This window comes from Megalobrama amblycephala, linkage group LG6 (genome assembly GCF_018812025.1).
Source record: "Megalobrama amblycephala isolate DHTTF-2021 linkage group LG6, ASM1881202v1, whole genome shotgun sequence".
NCBI lineage: Eukaryota > Metazoa > Chordata > Actinopteri > Cypriniformes > Xenocyprididae > Megalobrama > Megalobrama amblycephala.
The window spans coordinates 41,862,485-41,889,807 of NC_063049.1; the positions used below are offsets into that span (position 1 = coordinate 41,862,485).

Sequence of the window (27,323 nt, forward strand, 5' to 3'; positions counted from 1 at the left end):
TAAGATATTTTTGATGAAATCCGATGGCTCAGTGAGGCCTGCATAGCCAGCAATGACATTTCCTCTCTCAAGATCCATTAATGTACTAAAAACATATTTAAATCAGTTCATGTGAGTACAGTGGCTCAATATTAATATTATAAAGTTACAAGAATATTTTTGGTGCGCCAAAAAAACAAAATAACAACTTATTTAGTGATGGCCGATTTCAAAACACTGCTTCATTAAGCTTCGGAGTGTTATGAATCTTTTGTGTCGAATCATGATTCGGACCGCGTGTCAAACCGCCAAACTGCTGAAATCATGTGACTATGGCGTTCTGAACCACTGATTTTTGTACGCACAGATCGCATATGCGCATTTAGTTTTCTTTGCAGTAATTAGCTTATCCACAAGGTGGCAACCGTGCCCTGGGGGCGTCGATTCACAAGGTAATCAAAGAAAAACTGCATAACCAGAACAGACCGGAACACATGCAAGCTACAGCGACAGTGGAGGCCTAGACTACAGATTGTGCAAAAGGGTTAGAAAGTTCCCTCATTTGTACAACTCTAGCATGAAAGAATATAAAGTCGTTTGTAACTCGTGGTGAGAGATTGCTACCCTACCCTAAAGCAGGGAATGGTGGGGAAAGAGTTAATGTACTAACTAGCACTAGATTTGTTACAATATTTATTAATCTGTCAATGCTAATTGATAAAAACAACTGTTAATTGTTAGTTTGTTATCAGGTCTGTTAAATAATATTAGTAGCATACAACTTTTGATTTTAATAATGTATTCCTGTCACTTCCTGTATGGAACCTTATTGTATAATATTTAGGCCTTCTGCAAATATGTAAATTTGGTAAAGCTTTACAATAGTTTCATTTGCTAATATTAGTTAACATGAACTAACAATGAACAATACTTCTGCTACATTTATTAATCTGAGTTAAAGTTAATCTCAACATTTGCATATATATTTTTAAGATCAAAAGTTGCATCTGTTAACATCAGTTAATGCACTGTGAACACTTATTCAAAATAACAGGTTAATAAAAGGTTAATAAAAACTGTAAATATATATATATATATATATATATATATATATATATATATATATATATTCTCGTTAGTTAATGCATTAACTAATGTTAACAAATAAAGTAAAGTGTTACCACAAATTCTCTATGAATGCCTATTTGTTAAACTGTGCAGTCTACAACAAAGCATAACGTAATGCTGCTTGACCTTTCATGTTCAGAGTGATGAATTAATGGAAACATCAACCGTGATTTCCTTTCTCTTTCTTGACTCATTAAACCAGTCTGCAACAGTTAAGATATTTTTCACAAAATTGGATTAACAATGCAAAACTACCATTTATTTTATGAATGACAAATGGATGCCACCGTAACCTGATTAGAACACATCGATTTTTTTTTATACAATACAATACAGCACGCTTTAGTCCAAAAAGTACACGTGTTTTATTCCCTTCTATAAGGTCTCAATTACACTGATCTCTTTTTTTGTAGTTCAACGTTCGATAGAGAACATTTCCAGAACGTTTCCTTTCACACAGACGGTCTGTAAAATCAAAGTGCAGGCCTCTGTTTGCTGTCATCAGTTTTAGTATGATGAATGAGAGATTCACTTTCCTTTGTTTCTCAGTTTCAAACAAACAGAGACGGATATAAAACTCTTCCTTCCTCATATTGATCGCTGGTGTGTTTTTGTGTAAGTGAGCCTTTAGAACAATGTGTGTGAGATCCCTGTATGTATCTGTGAGTGCACTTAATATTATATATTTTAAAAACAAAATGGTCCCACTTTATATTAAGTGGCCTTAACTACTATGTACTTACATCAAAAAATAAGTACAATGTACTTATTGTGTTCATATTGTATTGAAAAACACTTTTGCTGCTATTGAGGTGGGATACGTGTAAGGTTAGGGAAAGCTTTGGTGGTATGGGTAGGTTTAAGGGTAGGGGTTAGGGTTAAGGGATGGGTCAACAGTGTAACTATAAATGTAATTACAGAAATTAATTACAGATGTAATTACATGCAGGTGTTTTTAAAATATAAGTACAATGTAAAAACATAATAAGTGCATTGTATCAAATGATTAATTTAAATGTAAGTACATAGTAGTTAAGGCCACTTAATATAAAATGGAACCAACAAAATAGATAGGTAACACTTTAGTTTAGGGTCCAATTGTCACGATCAACTTATTAGTATGCATATTAGTAGGATATATGCTGTTTATACTTATAAAGCACATATTAATGCCTTATTCTGCATGACCTTATTCTACATCCCTTACCAATACCTAAACTTAACTACCTTACTAACTATTAATAAGCAGTAATTAGGAGTTTATTGAAGCAAAAATCATAGTTAATAGTGAGAACTGGACCCTAATCTAATAATAGTTCAATGCTCAAAGTTCAATGCAAAGGGAGATATTTTCTTTTACAGAAATTGCGTTTTAAGGACTACAACAAACGGCTGGTAGGGACTACAACAAACTTCTTCCTGGGTTGGTGACATCACTAACCCCAGAATTTACATAAACCACGCCCCCGAGAATACACAACAAAGGGGGCGGGGCCATGTTGGGCTGCTTTAGAGAAGAGGAAGAGTTGTTGTAGTAGAGTGTTGTTGTCATGCCGTCATTTTACACCGGACTGCTTCACAAACGAGGGTCAATTCAACACTGGACTTGCACAAAAGATGAACATGACGGCACATGCTAGTGGATGAGTTGAATCAACTCCACAGCAACTACATAAATTTATCCACTAACCATTCAGAAACGTCCAGTTTCATTCTAAAAGTTGTAACTTCTTCCTGAGTCTCTCCATCAGTGTCGACTCCGGTTTGAACAATGTAAGGCTGAACACCGTTACTGACAATCCTCATTTTGGCTGCGTGAGATTCTCCAGCTTTGTTGTTGTTGAGCTGTTAAAGCTCCGCCCTCTTCTGGAAAGGGGGCCGGGAGCAGCAGCTCATTTGCATTTAAAGGGACACACACAAAAACTGTGTATTTTTGCTCACACCCAAATAGGGGCAAATTTGACAAGCTATAATGTGAAAAGGGTCATAATAGATCCACTTTAATTAGAAAACAGGAAAAGTTGAGCATTAAAAAAAATTACACTTCATGTATTGGGGTTTGTAAATAGGCCCATCAAAGATCCTCTTGTCCAAGCACTAGCCAAGTAAAAACTGCATAAAATTACACAATTATTAGGGCCTGTTTTGTGAATATCAATATCAGCTTCCTGATTAGCATGATGAATGTCAATGTATGACTGGTAAAATTGAAACAGAAAAACAAAAACAAAAAGATCAGGGGAAAAGAAAACAAAAAAATATACAATTCAACGTATTTTGTAAAGATCCACTTATACTAACATTAACTTCTACATTAGCATTCTGATTAAAATGAAGCAGAAAGTCTATTTCTGCACTAAAACAACTGACCAAATACATGCATACACAAATAAAAAGTAAGTGGGGGTGGAAAAAAAAAAAAAAAAGAAGTTGTGTACAACAAATTAGACTCCAGTTATTAGGACCTAAATTTTGTAAATATCAAAGATCCACTAGTCTGAGTGTCCTCATTAGTATTCTGATGAAAGTGGAGTGGAAAGTCTGTGAACTTTATTCTGTTTTATTTCTAGCCAAAAAGAAAAAAAAGAAATGAAATATAAATGGTGATAAGAAAAGAGGAAAAACTAAAGTTGTGTGAAACAAATTACACTCCAGTTATTAGGGCCTATTTTGTAAATATCAAAGATCCACTTGTCCTAGCGTTAGCTTCCTCATTAGCATTCTGATGAAAGTGGAGTGGAAAGTCTGTGAACTCGGAGGTTATCTGACGCCACAGCGCCCGGCGCCGCGCGTCTCTCTCTCTCTCGCGCGCACACGCACCGCTCAAGAGGATGAGGCGCGGACCTCTCTCAAATCACTTCCTTCATAACAATTAAAATATGCAAAGTGATAATTTTCTTTAAGTAGCCTTAAATGTGCAATCGATTTAAATGTGAGGGAAATTGCCTAAAGCTCCGGGCGAGGAGGAGGAGGGGGGAGAAGAATAAATTATGCAAATCACAGAAAGGACTCTTGAAAGCCTAATTTTTCGGTAATAAGCATACTGTTTCATTTAATTTTTTGCCTCTTATTAAAAGTGACAGTTCTTTTGCACCGTCTGATGGCTATATCTGACACAAGCCAGCGGAAATGACTGGCCAACTAAACGCTAAAGCGTTTTCTCTAGCTTTTAGATGATGGTTACATTCACAAAGTAATTATGCGCCGGAGAGTCCAGAAATAAGCTTTAATTACATAGTAATCGCCTCTGATGGACACTGGAAAGTGTGAGAGCTGCCAGACTGCAATCCATCAATGCCAAACCCCTGGCCACTTTTAATTCTCCTTCATTTGCATCATAACCTCCGCACCAAGTTGCACAAATGCTGTTAAATGTTAATAGGACCTGTCTCTCTACTCAGAATGAATGCTTAAGCCGTTTTCATCTCTCTCCCTCTCTCTCTTTCTCTCCCCCACGACCCTCTTTTCTTCCACTATCGCTCTCTCTCGCCCTCCGCACACGTCTGCGCGCTCCGTCTCCCGCGTGCCGTCAGGAGAGCGCGTTAGTCTGAGACAGCGCATGGTCACTGCTGCACTAATTGGGAGCACTATGCTAAGTTTTATCTCCTCATTTCTAACAAGCCATACACACAATCCCTGACGCCTGTGTGTGCGTGTGTGTTCCGGGAAAAAAAAGTGAAGGATTTGTTAATGGTTTGTGTATGTGTGTGTGTAAGTGCATGATATAAAAAAGAGGAGCATGCTTTTTTATGTGTACTTTGCCTTACCACATCTGAGGACTACTGCAATTACTTGATAAAATCAGACAATGTGCCGGCAATAGTTCTCTTGCACTCCAACACGTTTGCAAACATGCGCATGCTTTTTTCTCTCTTACCAGGTTTATTGTAGTCACATGTCATAAAGTTTATATTTCATATTTTAGCACATTGTGATGATTGTGATTATAGAAATTCATTTTAAAATTATATAGAATTGTGTAACTTGAATATATATATTATTTTTGGGTGAATATTACTGTATATATTGTTAAATATCAACCTCTCAAGAACATGTCCAGGTATAAAAAAACAGCCTCCATATATATATATATATATATATATATATATATATATATATATATATATATATATATATATATATATATATATATATATATATATATATATATATCCCTGACATACATATAATGTATATATGCATATGTGGGTGTGTGTGTGTGTCTGTGTATATATGTGTATGTATATACGTACATACAAACATACATACATATATATGTATATACACACACACACACACACACACATATATATATATATATATATATATATATATATATATATATATATATACATATTTATAATTCTCACTATTAACTAGTTGCTTATTAGCATGCATATTACAAGGATATTGGCAGTTTATTAGTACTTATTTAGCACATATTACTGCCTTTTTCTGCATGACCATATTCTATATCCCATAATCTTACACCAATACCTAAACTTAACAACTACCTTAATATTAATAAGCAGTAATTAGGAGTTTATTGAGACAAAAGTCGTAGTTAATAGTTAGTTAAAAGTGAGAATTGGACCCAAAAGTGTAACCATATATATATATATATATATATATATATATATATATATATATATATATGGTTACACTTTAGGGTCTGCTTATATATATATATATATATATATATATATATATATATATATATATATATATATATATAATCATTTATGACAATTACGCAATTTAGATTTAAAAAAACAACAACATTATTTTAGTGTTTCTTGCTGTAATTACTTTATTACTACAAAGAAAATCTCTACTCAGAATGAGAATTATGAAAATAATGCAATAATTTTAAACAATCTCAGTGCATTAGTTTCAAGAAAAATCTAAAAATGTAGTAGGCCATTTTTGAGGATTTGACCCAGAAATGTTCTTAATAGATTTTGTAATATCCAATATTATCAATCTATTTGCTGTTTATACACACACACACACACAGGTTTGTTTTTTGTGAATTGTGGGGACATTCCATAGGCGTAATGGTTTTTATACTGTACAAACCGTATTTTCTATCGCCCTACTCCAACCCTACACCTAAACCTACCGATTACAGGAAACTGTGCACATTTTTACTTTCTCAAAAAAAATCTCATTCTGTATGATTTATAAGCCTTTTGAAAAAATGAAGACATGGGGTAATGTCCTCATAAGTCGCCCTCTCCTTGAAATACCTAGGTCATACCCATGTCATTATACAAATTTGTGTCCTGATATGTCACAAAAATGCACACACACACACACACACATACACACATATATATGTATATGAGAAACAAAAAAAGTGTCTGCAAAAAGCAGCCGACTACGCTCTCACACTCGTGCATTTATAAATGCATTTAAAGAGCTTCCAAAAAATCGATATGGAATAGCTGCTCGGCCCAAACAGGGATGCGAGACCACTGAGGCTGCTGTCTAGCTGCAGGCAGGACTGACTGTGTGAGCAAAGGCATAAGTGCATGCAGAACGTGAGAGCTGCATGTGTGTGTGTTTGCAGAGAGAGAGCGAGAGCAGGTGGCTGTGGCCTCCAGTCAAACCGACAAACTGCCCACCTCCAATTAGCACTTGACTTCACTGCATAGAGTTAAAAACGCACAACCTTCACTCCTCCATCACGGAGGAGAAGAGGTGTCTGGGTAAGGGTCGAAGGGTCAACCTGCTGAATTTTGAGAGAGCTGAGTTCGCAGCGGTTGCGATGTGTATAGATGTGTTTGACGTCAACCTCGCTTAGCCTTGCCGATCGGCGAAAATACCTGCCGGATGCATTCGGGGGAGGAGTTTAAAACTGAGTCATGTCGGATGCTTTCTGCTTCCTGTGTCTACAGGAACAACACTTGCTACACGGACGTGAACGGCATGTCCCTGTAATGTCTAGGGTCAAATTGACTCCTTTGACATCTCTGAAAAATATGCTAATTGTATTTATTAGAAGAATTCATAAACATTCGCATCTTGTGGTACAGAGTTTACAAAATGCCTGTACACATTTTTACCCAATTGATGATGTCTGATAGCAATTTGACAACACACAAAAACATTGCTGAAATTTGCACATAACGGGGGGGTTAAAAAATCTCATTAAACGAGTGCAGTTTTCATTCCTGTGCACACTGAAGGACTCATCCTGCATATTCCAACATGCTATTTTCTAGTCAATTTTACACTCGTAAAAATGCTGGGTTAAAAACAACTCAAGTTGGGTTGAAAATGGACAAACCCAGCGCTTGGGTTAAATGTTTGCTCAACCTGCTGGGTAGTTTTATTTAACTCAACTATTGTTTAAAAATTACTGCATTGCTTGCTTAAAATTAACCCAAAATAATTAAAATGTTTAAGAAATGAACATTTGTTAATAAGTTTAATAAATAATTAAACAATAAACATTTATTAAATGGCTTATTAGTAAATGTTCACCTTTTGATTATTATCGATGCCTCTAGTAATTATGTGTCTACTTTTTAATTTCCAATCTATTTTGGGTTCACTTTAAGCCAGACATACAGTAATTTTTAAACAATAGTTGGGTTTAATAAAACTGCCCAGAACAAACATTTAACCCAATCGTTGGGTTTGTCCAGTTTTCCGGAAAGAGAAAAAATGCAAAAAGGGAATTGTGTCGCTGCTAAACAAATTTAAAATTAGATGAGCAAAAGTTTTTACATTTTTCAGTGTTAGTTGAGTTAACAAATTGACTGTAATGCTGTGTTCACACCAAACGCGAATAGAGCGTCTAGTGCGAATGATTTCAATGTTAAGTCAATGTAAAGACGCGTTTACGCGCGTCTGGAGGTCTCGCGGCGCGAATGAGGCGTTTAGCGCGGAAGACGCAAATTTGCGCGTCTAGTTTGCGCGAATGACGCGAATTGAGCGTTCCGCGCGAATGGTGCTTTTTGTGCATTTACGTGTTTGACGCGAATTCGCGTCTGACGCCCAAGTTGAAAAATTTGAACTTTGGTGCAAATTCGTGCCGTGTTAACCAATCAGGAGCCTGCTTGCTGCTGTGGGGGCAGGCCCGCCCGGTGTCACTCATTCAAAAAGGAGGAACGACTGATATTATCAGTGAGCAGTCACCCAGAGATTTATGACACAAGTTCATACTTCTATAGAGACAGGAATAAAAAGGACCTCGCTTGGAAGAGTGTCAGTGAGGAGATTGGGCTACCTGGTAAGTTGTAAATACACATTTCACTTTTGAGTCATGTACACGTTTATAGACCCACGAATACAAAGCGGTAGCTCTCTCGATGAACGCACGATCAACATCAGCCATCTTGCAAACAGACAACCGCCTAGCACTTGCCCCTCCCACAAGAAGCGTATTTCGCCTCGGTCTATTTCGCTCTAGACGCGCGAATGCATTCAAAATGTTCAAGCGGCAAACTAGACGCGGTAGACGCGAATTTGACGCTCTATTCGCGTTTGGTGTGAACGCAGCATAATAGGCTTGCCTTATTTTATTTTAAAAGTTATTTTATTTTAAAAGTTAGGTCTAGGTTTGGTTATTTTACTGCTATTCTGTCATTGACCCCTCGCAAAGACAACGCGCCAACAGACAAGACAGAGCAGGTTAACTTTTAATATGAAACAAAGTCTCAGCTTTCAAATTTTGTCATTTTTTTAAAGAAATTCAAACAATGAATACAGTTTTGTGCCTCTTTAATGTTTCGTGACAGATCGATGTAGCGCCTCAGTTCAAGCGACACGTAAACCGAGCATCTTTTCCTAGTTATTGCACGAAATAAACATGAATGAACATCAGAAGGTATGTTGTTTCAACCGCGGAAAGATGTCAATACACCATTTTTCAAGTTCAAGTCCACCAACGTTAATCTACTAACTTCCCTGTCTGGTTTGTCTGTCGGACAAAAGGTGGATTTGGCGTTATGATTGTTCAAATCAAACTCCCGGCGAAGGGTGAATTCAGTTGTGAATTAATCTACAACACAGCCTGATTTCACAGACAGGGCTTAGATTAAGTCTGGATTCGGCCTTAGTTCAATTAGGATATTTAAATAGCTTTTATAAACATGCCTTAGGAAAAAAAAACATTTCTGGTGTGAATCTTAAGACAAAACAATGCCACTGACATATTTTAAGATATATCTGTGCAGGTTGCTTTCAGTTAAAACATGCATTTTAGTCTGGGACTAGGCTTAAGCCTTGTCTGTGAAGCCGGGGGAAATGTTAAATTCAAATGCAGGAGGCCTGTTTGTTGGCTAAAATCTCTCCTAATAAGCGTTTCCAACATTCATAATGATCATGCATGAGTGCTCTTCATATTTTACTTTGGTTATGGATAATAATCACAGTATTCACACCACAGTATTGCCTTAATCACATTATAAGCGTGCATGTAAATATAGCCAATGTAGTTACAAGCAGGGACTAAATGACTAAACAAACCAGCCAAACCCAAACAACAACTGATTCTCCCTAAATTTACCCTGAACAAATGGATCGTCCCAATCTCACACTGATAAGAGGCCGGCAATGATATCCATCCAAACACCAATGGCTTGAGGTCAGCTTCCTCTCCCTGTCATTTCATAAACACAAGAACGACCCCCATCGCATAGGATGGAACATGCCAGATAATCATACCATCATCCCTCATTGGCTGCACATTTTCACAAAGTGGCCAAAGTGTCATGTAGTTCCCCTTTAGCGTGCTGAGAACGGCAGCTCAGGAAGAACTTAATGATGTGCTGATAACAGCTGATACCTGTTCCTCTGCCACTGCGCAATAAATATCCTCATTAATGTCAAGAAACCAAAGAGTGGCCCATTATTTAAAAGTTATGTCTTAATAAAGCCTCTTTTTCTTGATCTGTAGAGTGACACAATTTTCTGTTCTAATTCAGTGGCAATTATCCATCTTTTTTTTTTTTTTAAGATTCGAATATCCAAGTAACATTTTAATTACAACAATAAATGAAGTTGTTACAGCATTCCGGCTCAAACACTGATAGTGTAGATTCTTATTAATATCTTAATTACTATTTGGAAATCCCTAATTGACTGTAATACTTAGCACTTTTATTGATTGTAGGTCATTTCAAATATAGAAATTGGTGTAAAAGAGCAAAAGAATCTCTGGTTATTGTTTTCCCGCTGTTTAATTACTCATTTTTCTATTGAGCACAACAGTAATGTTCCAGAAGTCAAAATCCCATTCATTTTCCCCATAGTGGAACTGATTTGTAGAGATAAAACGTATAAACCTTTCAAAGCAGACCTACTGTGACCATGATTTTAAGCTACATTTATGCATTTTATCCAGCAGACGCTTTTATCCAAAGGGACTTCCATTGCATTCAAAGTATACATTATACATGACCTTGGTGTTGTAGCGCAGGAATGTTAAATGATGAAACGTTAACATTTAAACAAAACAAAAAAAAGTTTTAAAAAGTTGTTTAATTGCAAAATTAATTGCAAAATCATTTTGTTTAGGAGTTACAGACATTTATATGTATGAACACATAAAAAATTACCCACACCTGACTTTGAAACCTGACATTTTTTTGCCACTTACTACGAAAATTTTGACATTTGTCCATTAACATATAGTCAACATCCTATGTTTTCGATTTTCCTACAGTGGTTTCATCTCGATCGGATTAACGGTTTCATTCGTAAATGTTGTTTAAATGCTAAATCACAACGTTGTACTAACCATAAGGCGAAACCTAGCATGCTTGGTATCGTTGGACTCAGCAAGTATTCAGGAATCAAAGGAGATGACTCCCATGAAAATAAGTCATCTACATCCAAAGTTATAAGCATGTAAATAATTTTTCACCACTAGGTGGTGCTGGTCCGAAACTCCTCAGACTCCTTCAGGGCATCGTGCCAATGACCCATACAGAGTTTCGTAATGATGCGTTAATGTGTTCGTAAAATACAGCATTTTACTATAAAATACGTCTACGCCCAAAATGGGAACATCATTTGACTTGGCATGATGCCCCGAATCTAACAAGACCACTTTTACAGTAAATACAATACAATAAAGCGTTGAGGAAATAGAGTCTTATGTCTATTTTCGCAAACGCTACTTTAAATTCGTTCGCACATTTTATGCAAACAGTTTGACAAAACAACAATTCCACAATTTTTTGTCGGCATGGTCTGAAGATGATCTGGTTCAGTTTTCGTGAAAATCTGAGTGATGGCCTAGGAGGAGTATGTTTTTCTGAAAATTCAAAATGGTGGGATATTATATGGCCCAATCAAATCGTCTTGAGCCAAGGTATCAGAGGAAAAAATAATATTGTTTCTAGCCCTTACAGTTCAAAAGTTATTAGCATAAATATAAGTGAAAGTTTGGACAGTTGGTGGCGCTAGAGGGATTGAGTTAGAAACTCCAAATTTGCTATGGTGACAGTTAAGACTGGCCTCTATCAGAGTACCAAATTTCATAACTCCTGCAAGTGGTTCTATGGGCTGCCATAGACTTCCAGAGCGGAAGAAGAAGAACTCCAATGGATACAATAGGTGCCTACGCATAACACTACTATAGCCTATTAAAACAATATATTATTTTATCCACCCTATTTGAAAGTCAATAGTTAATTATAAAAGACAATGGTTTTATTGTAATAATTTGATTACACATCATGGGATGAGTAATTCATTCGGTCTTTTTGCCAAATTTCAAATACTTCATTAAAAATTGAACCAAATCTTTATTGAAGATTTTTTTGAATGCCTTCAGAGAAAATTAATGGGAAAAAAATGGGGAATAAAACAATCCTAGCAAACAGAGAACATTTTCAGAATGTTCTGGAAAGGTTCTCTCAAAGTTATGAACAAAAAATCTTCTAGTAACATTAGAACATTCATTTAAAGTTATCTATTCTTTGATAATGTTCTCAAAACCACATCTTTCATGGAACTTTTTTACCTTAAATGTTTAGTTTGATGTTCACCAAACATTTGTTACTACTTTTTCAGAATGTTCCGAGAAATAACGTTCCCATAATGATTAAAATATGATAAAAATGTTCCCTTAAAGGTACAATTTGTAGGACTTGCCACTAGAGGGCGCACTACCAAAACAATAACAATCGCGTGGTTTGATGACGCTAAGAAGGTGCGTGGAATGATGGGATTTGTTGTCTTCTACCCAACCACTGATGGCCATCAATCAGACGGAAAGATAAATCATGGATTTAACGGATGAGGTAAAGTTTTATAAATGTATATACTATGGATCAGACGCGATGCCCCGCGTTTGGCGTGTATGCCCCATAATACTAATCGTGTTGATCGTTATAATGGCATACGTTTTCTGTAAAGATACGAATCAAAACAACTCACCTGTCGAGTAAAACACAAGCGAGATCGGCATCTCTTTCTAGGTGAAGTTTGTCGCGAAGCTCTCTCCATCTAGAAAATGCAACACCGATATTGATCCTCGCTCTTTCTCTCCTCTTGTCCCAAACTCTTCTTGGGTCGTTTGGTTGGCCTGTACGCTTACGTTTACGGGAGCTGTCCTTGTCGACAGAACCAGCGGCAGATGGTAAACAGTAATTATGTTCCATAAATAAGTAACACAATCCACCATAAAACGTGCAAGAAGTAAATAAGGAACTGCTTGAAGCAAGCTAGTGGTTTGCTGGACGCTAGACACTACTTCCGCATTTGTCCACGACACTGTTGTCATGTGGTTTCTACGTCAGTAAAGGCGGTAACAAAGGGTAACTGACGTCATTGACAGGCGACTGCACTGCCCCGTGTCACTGTTTAGAACGGGAATTTTCTCATGATTTACAAGTAGTTGAAAACATTAGAGATATTGTTAGTAATCAGCTGGACAAAATATATAACACTAGCCTAGTGGTTTTTGGATATTTTACTGCGAATATCTTACAAATTGTACCTTTAACGTTCACATAACCAAAAAACGATTTTAAAACATTTTTAAAAAACTGGATGTTTAGAACGTTCAGAGAGCATTCAGAAATAAAGTTTTTTTAACTTTAACATATTGGTGTTGCGCTTTATTGCGTCTTTCAAAAGCAACAGCTGACATGTTCATCTCTTAGTTCTAATGCATCTTTTCCTGCTAGTCTTAACCTGGAGCAAAGAACAAGGGGAGCTAATAGGGTGTGCTACGCTAGCGCGTCCAATAACCACACACACATAAACACACGGCTCACAGGGCAATCATTTGAAACATATAGCATCAGTCTTTCAATTTGATCCCTCTCCCCTCCGCAAACCTCTCCCGTAACATCATTATTGATGGCGGATCTAAATCCTCCTCTGACAGGGCTGTGTTATCCGGGCTCGGGGGAAATGCAAATTGATTCCAGATCTGAAGTGGCATTTTTTGAGGGCCTGAACATATTACGCGCTCTGTCATTTCAGGCCCGACTGGAAGAATCACAGGTAAATGTCAGTCTCTATCTCCCCCGGTGAGTGTTTCTCACAACGACTGCAGCGCAAACAGGCGTCTGTTTGATATGGGAAGCGTCTCTCGTTTTCTCACACTGCTCTGTTTATCACACATGAAAATCAGATATCGCTGCCTCAGATGAGTGATTGACTCATACCAAAACTGGGTTAATATAGAAGCACACATACACTTGAAATGACAATTTATGAAGAGAAATACTAAATTAAATATCACATTTGGACTGCCAATACAGATACAGTCACTGCTCTGCTCTAAAACCTATAGTGTGCGCTGCCTTGCTATTTAAGGCCTAAAACTGAGGCAACATCCTAACTGAACTTTAGTACAATTTGTGATACCAAAGATAACAATGTGATATTCCACCTAAGATGGTGAAAACAGAGTTTTATGTGATGCTAACTTCAGGGTTTGCCTATAAATACATCATCCCTACAGCACTCTATAAGCACAAAAATAATAATGCATTGCATTCTAATTGCATTATTGGATCACTCTATCCACAAAGGATACATGCTGCCATGCCAAGAGAAGGTATGTTTGATGGTGCCATACGTTGCTTACCTTTTGCAGTAGCCTTTACGATGGCCCAAAAATGCCGTCAGAGGATTTAGAACGAATCTTGTGTGTCGACCGGAGCTCTTCGGAGTCTAAATTCGTGGTTTCCATCAGAAATCACACCTGTAGTTCAGAAAACACAGCATTAATTCAACAGCAACATAATGTTAAGTATAATGCTCAAACAGACACTAGATGCCAGTCACATAAGTCCTGAAATAGTGGTTGAAATAAAGTGATAAACATCAAATCGTTTTTGTCTCCAAACAAGACACATTGCCAAAAGAGGACATTTTGAAATAACTGAACCATATTTGAACGTCTAACGAGTGTTCAAGTTCCTGTCTACAGATCTCAGACTCTAAAACGCATGAAACCGCATGAAATGTCTGTACGAGACATGAGAGGTTATGATATAGATTTACTGACGAGAAGGAGGAATTAAAATGGAACGACTGAATGACAGGAAGGGAAATCTGGAGAAATAGAAAGAGTGCTGGAACAGTGAAATAAAGGGGAAGCAGATGGGTGAAAATGAAGGTCAAATTGGATTGGGAGGTTTGTCAAAATGTGATGACATAAGCAATCTGTACACTGTTATTGCACTTTGCTGGAGGTGGAGGGAAACATTTTAAAATTACAGGAAAAAAAGAAAACAAAAAAAAAAAATGGGAAAGAAAGCACAGGAGCTGCCAGCTCTCTGCCAGGAATGATCGCCTCAAGTGTTTTCTCTTTGTTCCCTCGCCGATTCGTTTGTACTTTCTCTATTCCTCCTAAAAGAAATAATAATAATAAAAAAAATCTCAATTGAGATCTCTTCAATATCCCAATTGTTTCCCCTAAACCAGTGGTTCTCAACTGGTGGGTCACAGGTGTTCTGAGGGTCGCAGACAGCAGTGTTAAATGCATATATATTGAAAAAAATGGTGTAGGAACAACTTTCACTCAGAAATGTCTAGTAAATTTCAAAATGAATTACAAAGAAACTGCAAGCAACACACTGAGTTAAAATTGAGGTAGAAAGACTGATATGCATTGTTAAAAAATAAAGGTTCTTTATTGGCATCAATAGTTCCATGAATAACCTTTAAAATCCATGGGCCCTTTCCAGTTATTATGGAAGCTTGTTTCCGCCACTGAATGAAAAATAAAAAAGATAATTGCAACGTTTTATTTCACAATTCTGACTTTTTTTCTCAGAATTGCAAGTTATAAATTCAGAGTTATAGGCAAAGTCGCAATTGTGAGTTCTAGTCAGAATTGCATGATATATAGTCACAATTGTGAATTAGTCAGAATTCACTGACAAAGTCACAATTGAGAGTTATAAAGTCAGAATTGCGTGATATACACAATATTGACAAAAGTATTGGGACACCCCTCCAAACCATTGAATTCAGGTTCCAATCACTTCCATGGCCACAGGAGTATAAAATCAAGCACCTAGGCATGCAGACTGCTTCTACAAACATTTGTGAAAGAATGGGTCACTCTCAGGAGCTCAGTGAGTTCAAGCTTGGTACCGTGATTGGTTGCCACCTGTGCAATAAGTCCATTTGTGAAATTTCCTCACTACTTAATATTCCACGGTCAACTGTTAGTGGTATCATAACAAAGTGGAAGCAATTGGGAACAACAGCAACTCAGCCACAAAGTGGTAGGCCACGTAAAATCACAGAGCGGGGTCAGCGCATGCTGAGGCGCACAGTGCGCAGACGTCGCCAACTTTCTGCAGAGTCAATAGCTACAGATCTCCAAACTTCATGTGGCCTTCAGATTAGCTCAAGAACAGTGCGTAGAGAGCTTCACGGAATGGGTTTCCAAGGCCGAGCAGCTGCATCCAAGCCTTACATCACCGAGTGCAATGCAAAGCGTCGGATGCAGTGGTGTAAAGCACGCCGCCACTGGACTCTAGAGCAGTGGAGACGTGTTCTCTGGAGTGACCAATCACGCTTCTCTGCCTAGCAATCCGATGGACGAGTCTGGGTTTGGCGGTTGCCAGGAGAACGGTACTTGCCTAACTGTATTGTGCTAAGTGTAAAGTTTGGTGGAGGGGGGATAATGGTGTGGGGTTGTTTTTCAGGGGTTGGGCTTGGCCTCTTAGTTCCAGTGAAAGGAACTCTTAATGCTTCAGCATACCAAGACATTTTGGACAATTTCAATGCTCCCAACTTTGTGGGAACAGTTTGGGGATGGCCTCTTCCTGTTCCAACATGACTGCGCACCAGTGCACAAAGCAAGGTCCACAAAGACATGGATGAGCGAGTTTGTTGTGGAGGAACTTGACTGGTGAGAGACTGCACAGAGTCCTGACCTCAACCCGATAGAACACCTTTGGGATGAATTAGAGCGGAGACTGTGAGCCAGGCCTTCTCGCCCCACATCAGTGCCAGACCTCACAAATGCGCTTCTAGAAGAATGGTCAAAAATTCCCATAAACACACTCCTAAACCTTGTGGAAAGCCTTCCCAGAAGAGTTGAGGCTGTTATAGCTGCAAAAGGTGGGCCATCTCCATATTAAACCCTACGGATTAAGAATGGGATGTCATTAAAGTTCATGTGCACTTAAAGGCAGGCGTCCCAAAACTTTTGGCAATATAGTGTATGTAGTCACAAGTGCGAATTATAGTCACAATTGCGTGATATATTCACAATTGCGAATTACAGTCAGAATTGCATGATATGAAGTCGCAATTGTGAGTCATAAAGTCAGAATTGCTGGATTTATATCAATTGCGACTTTATATCAGGCAATTCTGACTTTATGACTCACAATTGCGAATTACAGTCAGAATTGTGTTATATTAATATAGTCACAATTGTGAGTTATAGTCAGAATTGCATGATATATATAGTCACAATTGTGAGTTATAGTCAGAATTGCCTGATATAAAGTCGCAATTGTGAGTTATAGTCAGAATTGCGTGATATATATAGTTACAATTGCGAATTATAGTCAGAATTGTGTGATATATAGTCGTAATTGTGAGTTATAGTCAGAATTGTGATATATATATATATATATATATATATATATATATATATATAGTCAGAATTGTGTGATATAAAGTCGCAATTGCGAGTTATAGTCAGAATTGTGTGATATATATATAGTTACAATTGCGAATTATAGTCAGAATTGCATGATATATATATAGTCACAATTGTGAGTTATAGTCAGAATTGCGTGATATATAGTCACAATTGCGAATTATAGTCAGAATTGCGTGATATATATAGTCACAATTGTGAGTTATAGTCAGAATTGTGTGATATATAGTCACAATTGCGAATTATAGTCCGAATTGCGTGATATATAGTCACAATTGTGAGTTATAGTCAGAATTGCGTGATATAAAGTCTCAATTGCGAGTCATAGTCAGAATTGCGTGATATATAGTCACAATTGCGAGTTATAGTCAGAATTGCGTGATATATAGTCACAATTGTGAGTTATAGTCAGAATTGCGTGATATAAAGTCGCAATTGCGAGTACTAGTCAGAATTGCGTGATATATAGTCGCAATTGCGAGTTATAGTCAGAATTGCATGATATATAGTCAGAATTGTGTGATATATACTCACAATTGTGAGTTATAGTCAGAAATTTCCTTGATATATATAGTCACAATTGCGAATTATAGTCAGAATTGTGTGATATATAGTCGTAATTGTGAGTTGTAGTCAGAATTGTGATATATATATATATATATATATATATATAGTCAGAATTGCGTGATATATATAGTCACAATTGCGAGTTATAGTCAGAATTGTGTGATATATATAGTCACAATTGCGAATTATCATCAGAATTGCGTGATATATAGTCGTAATTGCGAGTTATAGTCAGAATTGCGTGATATAAAGTCGCAATAGCGAGTACTAGTCAGAATTGCGTGATATATATAGTCACAATTGCGAATTATAGTCACAATTGCATGATATAGTCACATTTGTGAGTTATAAAGTCAGAATTACGTGATATATAGTCAACTACGAGTTATAAAGTCAGAATTGCATAATATATAGTCGCAATTGCGTTATAAAGTCAGAATTGCAAGTTTATATCTCACAATTCTGACTTTTTAACTCGCAATTGCAAGTTTATATCACACAATTCTGAGAAAAAGTCAGAATTTTTAGATAAAAAGACCTTTTTTATTTTTTATTCAGTGGCGGAAACAAGCTTTCATAATTTTCTTCTAAAACATACTCTAATAAACTTTGTTTTATTTACATCTTCAAAAATATTTTTTACAGTGTGTCTAAATATACACGTCCTGCAGCCTGATTTTAATTGTGTATAAATATGATAGCAAAATAAATTAAATTAATACAATTAATACATTTCAGTTTTTTATATTTTTGTTTAATTTTCAAAACAGTTTTGAGTATTGTGATGGGTCACCACTTAAAACCTGAATCCTGAAACAAAACCAGTTGAGAACCATTAGATTAGACTTGAATGGAGAGAAAAATGAGACTTGAGCAAAAGACCCCAAAAACCTTCTCTTCTAGAGTTTCAGAAGAGATGTCAGCAATGTGCTTAGAACTACCAAGACAGTCTTCAGTCAAAGTCAGAGGTCTCAATATGAGCTCAAACATTTCACATTAATGTTATAGCTCAATATTGTTATGTCAAGAATTTGATTCTGAGACAATGTTGATACTTCAGCTGAAATCTCCATTAAGTCTCCTGAGCTATGAAAAAGCGATACCCGTTTATTTCTCTCTCTCTGTCTCTCTCTTCTCTGCCTCCTACCAGCCCTCACACACACGCATGGATGGATGCCAGATGAAGAGGAGAGGCATATCTGGATGTAATGTCATTATGAACGCTTCCCTTAAAGCTCAATCATAACTCCGTTATGAGCGATACAGCTCTTTATATGACACAAATGAAGTCGTCCATCTTCCCTTGGATTGAGTCATCAATTTCCTTTGGCGATAAGGCTCGTTTGCAGTACCTAATCATCTGTCTGCTCTGCGCTGTCCTGCAGGCTGATCGGATGGCGCTTTTGAATACTGCTACAACAAGCATGACAATCGTAGCCGTCCATTAAGATTGAAAGGCCTCCATTATGGTGCCCGCCTGTGGGGGGAACTGAGCTTTTCTTTGTGCGTGAAACACGGGGCCGCGTAAATCACTCCGCTCGACTGGGTGTTTATTGATTACAGCCACTTGTGCGCTGAATTCTGTGCCGAATAAAGGAGGGGATTTATTTTCCTCGCTGTCAGAGTGTCGGCGCACAGGCAGAGCCGCTCAGGAGAGTTACAGCTCAAGGTGCGACGGGCTACGGGTGAGATTTCTATAGGAGCGCGTGCGCACACTCTTGTATACTCTGTGATAGCAACCCCGCTGGGCCATTGATTTCTTTGATGCTCTGTAATGAAGCAATGCTGAGACATAAATTATGTATTAACCAGCAGACAGGCGATGACCTCTGATTCATTCACAACCTGTTATGTTTATACAGTCATACAGCAGGCCGGCTACGCTTTCACTTTCATACTGCCGTTTCGCTGAGCGAGCCACTTCGGGTCACAAATTTTCTGGCCGCCATTTAACAGGGCCTCTTTTGTAGAAAGTGAGATTAAAAAGCTGAAAAATTCAGATATGACAAATTGACAATTGTTCCTACCAACAATTTATAAATATGAGTTTGTAATAGGGGTGGGTGATATGACCAGATTCTTATTTCACTATATGAGAAATTTAAATTTTACATCAAGATATAGTTATTTTATCTAATTTCTGTAATTAAAAATAAGAAGCAAATTACAAACAATAGGACAAATACAATATAACAAAAATATGAATTAAACAAATTAAGTTTTTCAGGCACAATACACTAAAAAATGCTGGGTTAAAAACAACCCAAGTTGGGTTGAAAATGGACAAACCCAGCGATTGGGTTGTTTTAACCCAGGAGTTGGGTTAAATGTCAGACCAACGTGCTGGGTAGTTTCATTTAACCCAAATATTGTTTAAAAAATGACTATATGGCTGGTTTAAAATGAACGCAAAATAGGTTGGAAATCAGACATAATTACTAGAGGCAACGATAATAATCAAAAGGTGAACATTATTAATAAGCCATTTAATAAATGTTTATTGTTTAATAATTATTCATTGAACATTAATAAATGTTCATTTCCAACATACTTTGGGTTGATTTTAATTAAGCAATACAGTAATTTTTAAACAATAGTTGAGTTAAATAAAACTACCCAGCAGGTTGGGCAAACATTTAACCCTACCGCTGGGTTAAAACAACCCAATTGCTGGGTTTGTCCATTTTCAACCCAACTTGTGAGGTTTTTAACCCAGCATTTTTTAGAATGTACCATGGTAATGATATAAATTGTCATACCGCCCAATGCTAGTCAATAAAATGACAATAAAATTACAGTGCACTGTGGAATAATGACAAGAAACATCCTTCTTGTAAGATGTCCTTGTGGGCTGAATGCAAAAACAAAGTCAATACAACCAGCGAGTTGTCCGATTCAAGTGCAAATGAGTCGGTTCTTTTTGGTGAATCAAAACATACATCGTGACCATGCTGTCTGACTCCCGAACGAAGGACACTTACGAGCCAGTTATAGTGAATCGAAATCTACAGTGTGGGCTGTGTTTTTCAAAAAGCATCAGAAGCTAGATCGTTGAAACCAATGGTATGATATAATTAGGCTTATGCTTTTGGGAAATGTGACTGTGACTATGTAGTCTGATCTCATATGAGGCGATTCTTTATACTGAATCAAAAACATTAGCGTGATCATTGTAACAAATTACTTGTGTGAGCCGGTTCTTTTTACTGAATTTAAAAGATTAGTTCACTTCAGAATTAAAATTTCCACCTACGTCACATGTGACCTTTCCAACGTGATTACGTAATGTGTGGTGCATCACAGAGCAGTGCAAGACGAGCATTTGTGGTTAAAAAGTATATATATATTTTTTTTTAGAAAATGACAGATTGTTTCTCTAGATAAGACTCTTATTCCTCGTCTGGGATCATGTAGAGCTCTTTGAACCTTCAACCCGTTGAACCCCAGTGAAGTCCACTACATGGAGAAAAATCCTGGAATGTTTTCCTCAAAAACCTTCATTTCTTTTCGACTGAAGAAAGAAAGACATGAACATCTTGGATGACATGGGGGTGAGTAAATTATCAGGAAAGTAAGTGAACTAATCCTTTTAAAACTTCAGCACGATCAGTGTAGATTGATTCTCGAACGAATGATTCTAATGAGCCAATTCTTTCAATGAATTGTTAAAAATGAATTTCCAGTTTGAATCAATCTTTGAATTGAATACTGAATCAATGTCTGACTCGCTTACTGAACGGCAGGTTATCATTGTTTTCAGTAATGCAGGTTTTGTGTCAGTATACTGTTAAGTAGCCTATTGTTAAATATACATTAAAAAAAAATGTCATTTATTTATTGAAATGAAAGAATGTTAATCTTTTGTACTGCCTCTAACTTTACCTAATTGTCATGTTTTACTTCATATGGCAAAAAAGAATCATGATTTGACCCTCTGTAAAGGGAGAAAACGTCTCTTTTTAAAAGTCTCCCAGCAGAGCTACAAATTAGACTCGCTTCTATTTGAGCGAGTGAAGCTTTTCAACAGCTCTGCTCTCAGAACTCTCCAAGCTGTAAATCTGTGCCGAATCTCCCTGTTTATGGTCAAACCTCCCAGGAGCCCAGTGTCCAGAGCTCTGCTGGGATTCTCTCCGGCTGTAAAGTGCTTCCTGAGTAATCATTACTCACAGTTTTTGAGCGGCGCTGGCTGGCAGCGTGTTGATATTTTCTCCATCCTTTTCATTAATTGAGTATTGACGGAGATTGGAGAGTCATTACACCTCATTGATCTGCCTTAGTTCTGCGGCTGCGTGTTGCCAAACTGGCGGACGAACAGCAAGAGCTTCAGGGAATTAGTTTAAAGTATATAACTCAACATTATATCATAACCAGCATCTCAGTGTGAGTGCCTAGAGAGCTAAATGAACCAGCTTCTGCCTCCTTGTGCTTATTTAGGAGGATGTAGGGCTTAATTTGTACAGCTCTGGAATTGGATTCACCACTTATTGGATATGCCTGTGATATAAATTCATGTTTTGACCTGACTTTACTTTTTCCCCATGTTGCATGGGGAAAAAGTCAAGTATAATAACAGTGTTGACAATATATTAATCTAAAAATGTAAATGTTTTTTGTTAATCAATTTGTACAGACAGTTTGGAATGGAATACTGTAAACCCGAATAAGTTGGCAAAACTAAAAAAAAAAATAAAAAAAAAATTTGATTGAATCAATTACATAAAAAAAAAAAATTAAGTTAAGAAATTCAAAGTTTCAGTAACCAGAACTGGCAGATTTTTATTTTGTATTCATACATTTTAATTGAGTACTCAATAATATTTGAGTAAGCTAATGTAATCTCAACTTTTAACTTTTAAAATATTTTTAGTAGGCTAGCTTTAACTAGCTAATTCAGAAAATGCTAACTTGCTCATTGGTAGCACAATGCATTGCAATTGCTTAATGAATACGGCAATAAAGAATAATTAACTGCTAACTTAGCATAGCAAAACAAACACTACCGCTTAACATTAACATTATATAACACTTAATTTTAGCCTTTACTCTCCCTTTCAAGTCTCATGGCAAAGCATGCTATAGAATAGAGATGCCAGCCCAGTTTCAGTTAAATTTAAGTTTGTCTAAATTAAAAGAAACAAGTTCATAAAACTCAAAACAATGAAACAGTTCAGATTACTTAAAATGTGTCAGTTTTGTGAACTCAAATGCCTGATGAAGATCATGTGATGGAAACGTTGCCAATAATTTTTTTTTTTGTTTTGTTTTTTTAACGAATTTACAAATTGATCGTGTGCGGGTTGCTTCTTGTTTTTTTCCGAATTTTAACTTTACTGGTCTTCTCTCCAACGCACCTATCCATGACCTACAGGTGTGCAACGCTAATTGATCAGTGAACTCAAAAGAAAAAGAAAGTTATAAATACTCAAAAAAGTTGATTTGATTCAACTAATTTATTAAAGTTTAATTTAAGTTTACCCTACTCAAATCAATGAATTATTTTGAGCATTAGGATTTACAGTGTAGCTTAATAATTCATGAATATTGCATAGTAAATGGCTACTTTTTAAAAACTTAGGTACAGTTTTGAATATAGAAGTTTTGCATCCTGTCCACAGCATAAAAACCGCAGACATAGTAAGAGTAGCATGCTATTTCTAAAAGTCATGCCTTATAATGGCAACAGGAATTCCTCTTAAGAGTAAGCTTATTTGACCAATTGTAGGTCATTATTTTTGCTATTTAGAGATGCTTTGGCACAGAAAATACACATTTCTGCAATAAAAGCATTGACAAACATAAAAAGTCTAGCTGAATTTTCTCCTTCCAAAAAAGAAGGGAAGGAACAGCAACCGCTAGCCACATCTGCTAAGAACAAAGGTCACTGACAAAAATGTTAGCGCAAGACATTTCAATTGCATGTTAAATGTGCTGCTGTTGTCGATTTATGGCAGTTGCTTCCTTGACATTTTTACAAAGTTTCTGTTTAAATCTTAGGTCAGATTTCAGTGATATACAGGCCCAGGAGTTCAGGGGTTTTGAGAGCACTTTCATGGCCTGTTGTGAACTTAAAAAACATTGTTGACGATAAAAACATTCGTTTCCACTGTATATCCTGTTCACAACCGAGCGTGTTAGGAATAAACCAACTCACTCCAGTGTGGCTGGGAAAAAAAAAATGCGGCATTTCAATCCATAAATGTAAATACGGTGCTGCTCATCTCTGATGATAATGTACCACTTTTGTGTAGGTTGGTGTTAGCAGAGAGAGACGGAAAAAGAAGATCTTTCTGCTAGTGGGTAAAATCTATTGATTGAGAATTCCTGCAGCTCTGGAGTGATAAATATTCATTGCGGAATCTGATTGTGAAATGGTGATCAGCATTTGAACGGATCGCTTTCCATGCCTCAACATCAGCGGACGTAATTGCTTGACCACAGCTGCTACCGCGCGAGCTCACCCACAGCTTTATATTCACACGGGAGGCCGGAAAAAAACCCGAACATGCAAAAGCTTGAATGTTTAAAGGAACAGTTCAACCAAAAATGGAAATTCTGTCATTATTTACTCACCCTCTCTCACCCGTATGCTGATTTTTTTTTTTCTTCTGTAGAATACAAAAGGAGAATTTTTGAAGAATCTTCACATTTGGTTTCCAAATAGTGACAGTATACATCGGTCAAGCTCCTAAAATGACAGAGAAATACTGTAAAAGTAGTTTATGCAACACTATAAGTCTTCTGAGTGAATTATGTTAAACCTGGCTTGATGCGCCATTTTGAAATGAGATTTTAGAGCTTTGGCAAAGGGGAAGATTACAAAGCCATCAGATTATTGAGTAAAATTTCATTCTGTTCTTCACACTAATTTATCATACGAGTTCAGAAGACTTAGTCAAACCTAATTTATTTGTAAAGCACTTTTCACAATATACAATGTTTCAAGGCAGCTTTACAAAAACTATAATGCCTTTAATCAAGACAATACAGGTGAATAGGGTAACAGATATCATGCTTAATAAAGGTACATTAAGACAAATGTTTTGTATTACAAGTTTTCAGAAACTGAATGTTTAAATATTCAAATTAGTCATTGTCTAATTAAATATGCACTCATTTACACCAATTTACAGAACAGAAATCAGAACATTGCATAAAGCCACACTCTAAAAAATGCTGGGTTAAAAACAACCCAAGCTTGTTTGAAAATGGACAAACCCAGCGGTTGGTTGGGTTAAATGTTTGCCTAACCTGCTGGGCAGTTTTAACTCAACCTTTGTTTAAAATTGACCATATGTCTGGCTTAAAATGAACCCAAAATAGGTTGGAAATTAAAAATCAGACACATAATTACTAGAGGCAACAATAATAATCAAAGGGTGATTTATTAATAAGCAATTTAATAAATGTTTAATTATTATTCATTAAACATGTTAATAAATGTTAATTTCTAACATACTTTGGGTTAATTTTAAGCAAGCAATACAGTAATTTTTAAACAATAGTTGGGTTAAATAAAACTACCCAGGTTAGGCAAACATTTAACCCAACCACTGGGTTAAAACAACCCAATTACTGGGTTTGTCCATTTTCAACACAACTTGGGTTGTTTTTAACCCAGCATTTTTTAGAGTGTAGGTTTTGCAACCTTTTTGTTGACATATTAGAGATAAAGGTTTTACAGAGGGGATTTTCATCTCATTTTATCACTCCATGAATCAGAAAATACCGTTAACAGCCAGAAAAAAAAAATCACCATATTTTTAGGAACAAAATTAATCAGGTAAAAGATATATTTAAAAAACAAAAAAACAAAAAACAAAAAACAAAAAAAACCCATCCAATTCTAGATAGGAATAAAATTGCAAAAGTTTGTAAGTGGAGATTTCTGGCTCAGTGCAGATGAAGAAACTTTTAAAGATATTTATTGTAATTGAAATCTAAAAAAAAAGTGTAATAAAACTAAAATAAACACTTAAATGTGTTTTTTGGATGTTTTTTTTCCACTAGTCTAAAAAAATACAAGTTGGAAGCAAATTAGTTAATTAGTAAATTAAATAATGCCTGAAAAAAACAAAAAAACAATGGTTTTGTCTGTATTGTTTCACCTTACTGCTTTAGCATCAGTTTTAGGGCTGGGCGATATGACAATATATGCTAATGATTTAAATGATCAACCATTTGAGATTTAGCTATATTGCATTTTGCAATGTAGAGAAGCTTGGCAATACACTCTAAAAAATTGCTGGGTTAAAAACAACCCAAGCTGGGTTGAAAATTAACAAACCCAGCGATTGGGTTAAATGTTTGCCTAACCTGCTGGGTAGTTTTATTTAACTCAACTATTGTTTAAAAATGACTTGCTTAAAATTAACCCAAATTATGATGGAAATGAACATTTATTAATATCTTTAATAAATGGACATTTATTAATAAGTTTAATTAATAGAACAATTAACATTTATTACATTTTTTATTAATAAATGTTCATCTTTTGATTATTATTGTTGCCTCTAGTAATTATGTGTCTGAATTTTAATTTCCAACCTATTTTGGGTTCATTTTAAGCCAGACATATAGTCATTTTTAAACAATAGTTGAGTTAATAAAACTGCCCAGCACATTGGGCAAACATTTAACCCAACCACTTTGTCCATTTTCAACCCAACTTGGGTTGTTTTTAACCCAGCATGTTTTAGAGTGTTCAGTGCAAGATTTATAATGGACTACTTCTATTTGTCATTTTGGAGCTTGATACTATTTTGTAAATTAGGGAAAAACATCATTTTGGAAGAACATAAAGGTAAGTAAATATAATTTCATATAATTTTATTTTTAGGTGAGCTATGCCTTTAAAACCTCTCGTACTCTGTCTTCAGGACATCTGATGACAGATACTAATAAGATTCGTTTCTCCTTGCGAAGATTCAAAGAGAAAGATTCCCTCGATCCATTCCAGGCACATTCAAAGGCAGGAGACTCTGCCCAAACTCTCTGCTCTTCATTATCATTCTCAGGTTATCCGCCGCCAAGCGAATCTGGAGCGCAAATGAATTAGTGAGAATTAAGGAGCCTCTGTGGTGTGAACCCTCTCCAAATCTCTGCTAAGATGAAAGGTACACAGCTACCGTCTCATGCACCTAAGCTCCGAGGGATCAAGCACCTTCACGAGTCTCCTACTCTTCTCTTGCCCTCTTTCTCTGAAATAGCAACAGCGCAGGCAGTTAATGTAGCCTAACGTCTGCTGACCGTGGGCTGGGCCGCTTGGGAGACGAGCGGCTTTTCATACCGGGTATCGGAGGACCGCACCTCCGATCGCTGGCGATTAATTACAGACCGAGAGCCGTGCGGTGACGATCTTCTTTCTCCAGGCTGGCCTTCCGCTCATCTGAGCCCCTCACAGGAAATCAAAGACCACAACGTCACCCGGAGAGCTCAACGGCGGTCTGTTCGCCCTGCTGCCCTGTCGTCATGGAAGAAAGCTCAATGGTGGCATTTAGCAGCAAGGATTGAGCGGACATTCACACAAAGCTTCTGTTTCCTCCTA

At 36.6% G+C, this 27,323-nt stretch overlaps 1 long non-coding RNA gene across 4 annotated transcripts in view; it reads right to left on the reverse strand.

Annotated features, from left to right (window-relative positions):
• LOC125270755 overlaps positions 1 to 27,323 on the reverse strand; it is a 113,774-nt gene that overhangs the window by 62,237 nt on the left and 24,214 nt on the right. For 2 of the 4 annotated variants that reach the window (XR_007185450.1, XR_007185449.1), the window contains exons 5-6: positions 24,350 to 24,464; positions 14,168 to 14,284 (exon numbers count right to left, since the gene is read on the reverse strand). This is a non-coding gene — a long non-coding RNA (uncharacterized LOC125270755). The remainder of the gene's footprint in view (positions 1 to 14,167; positions 14,285 to 24,349; positions 24,465 to 27,323) is intronic. The other 2 variants (XR_007185453.1, XR_007185451.1) reach the window with 1 other exon arrangement.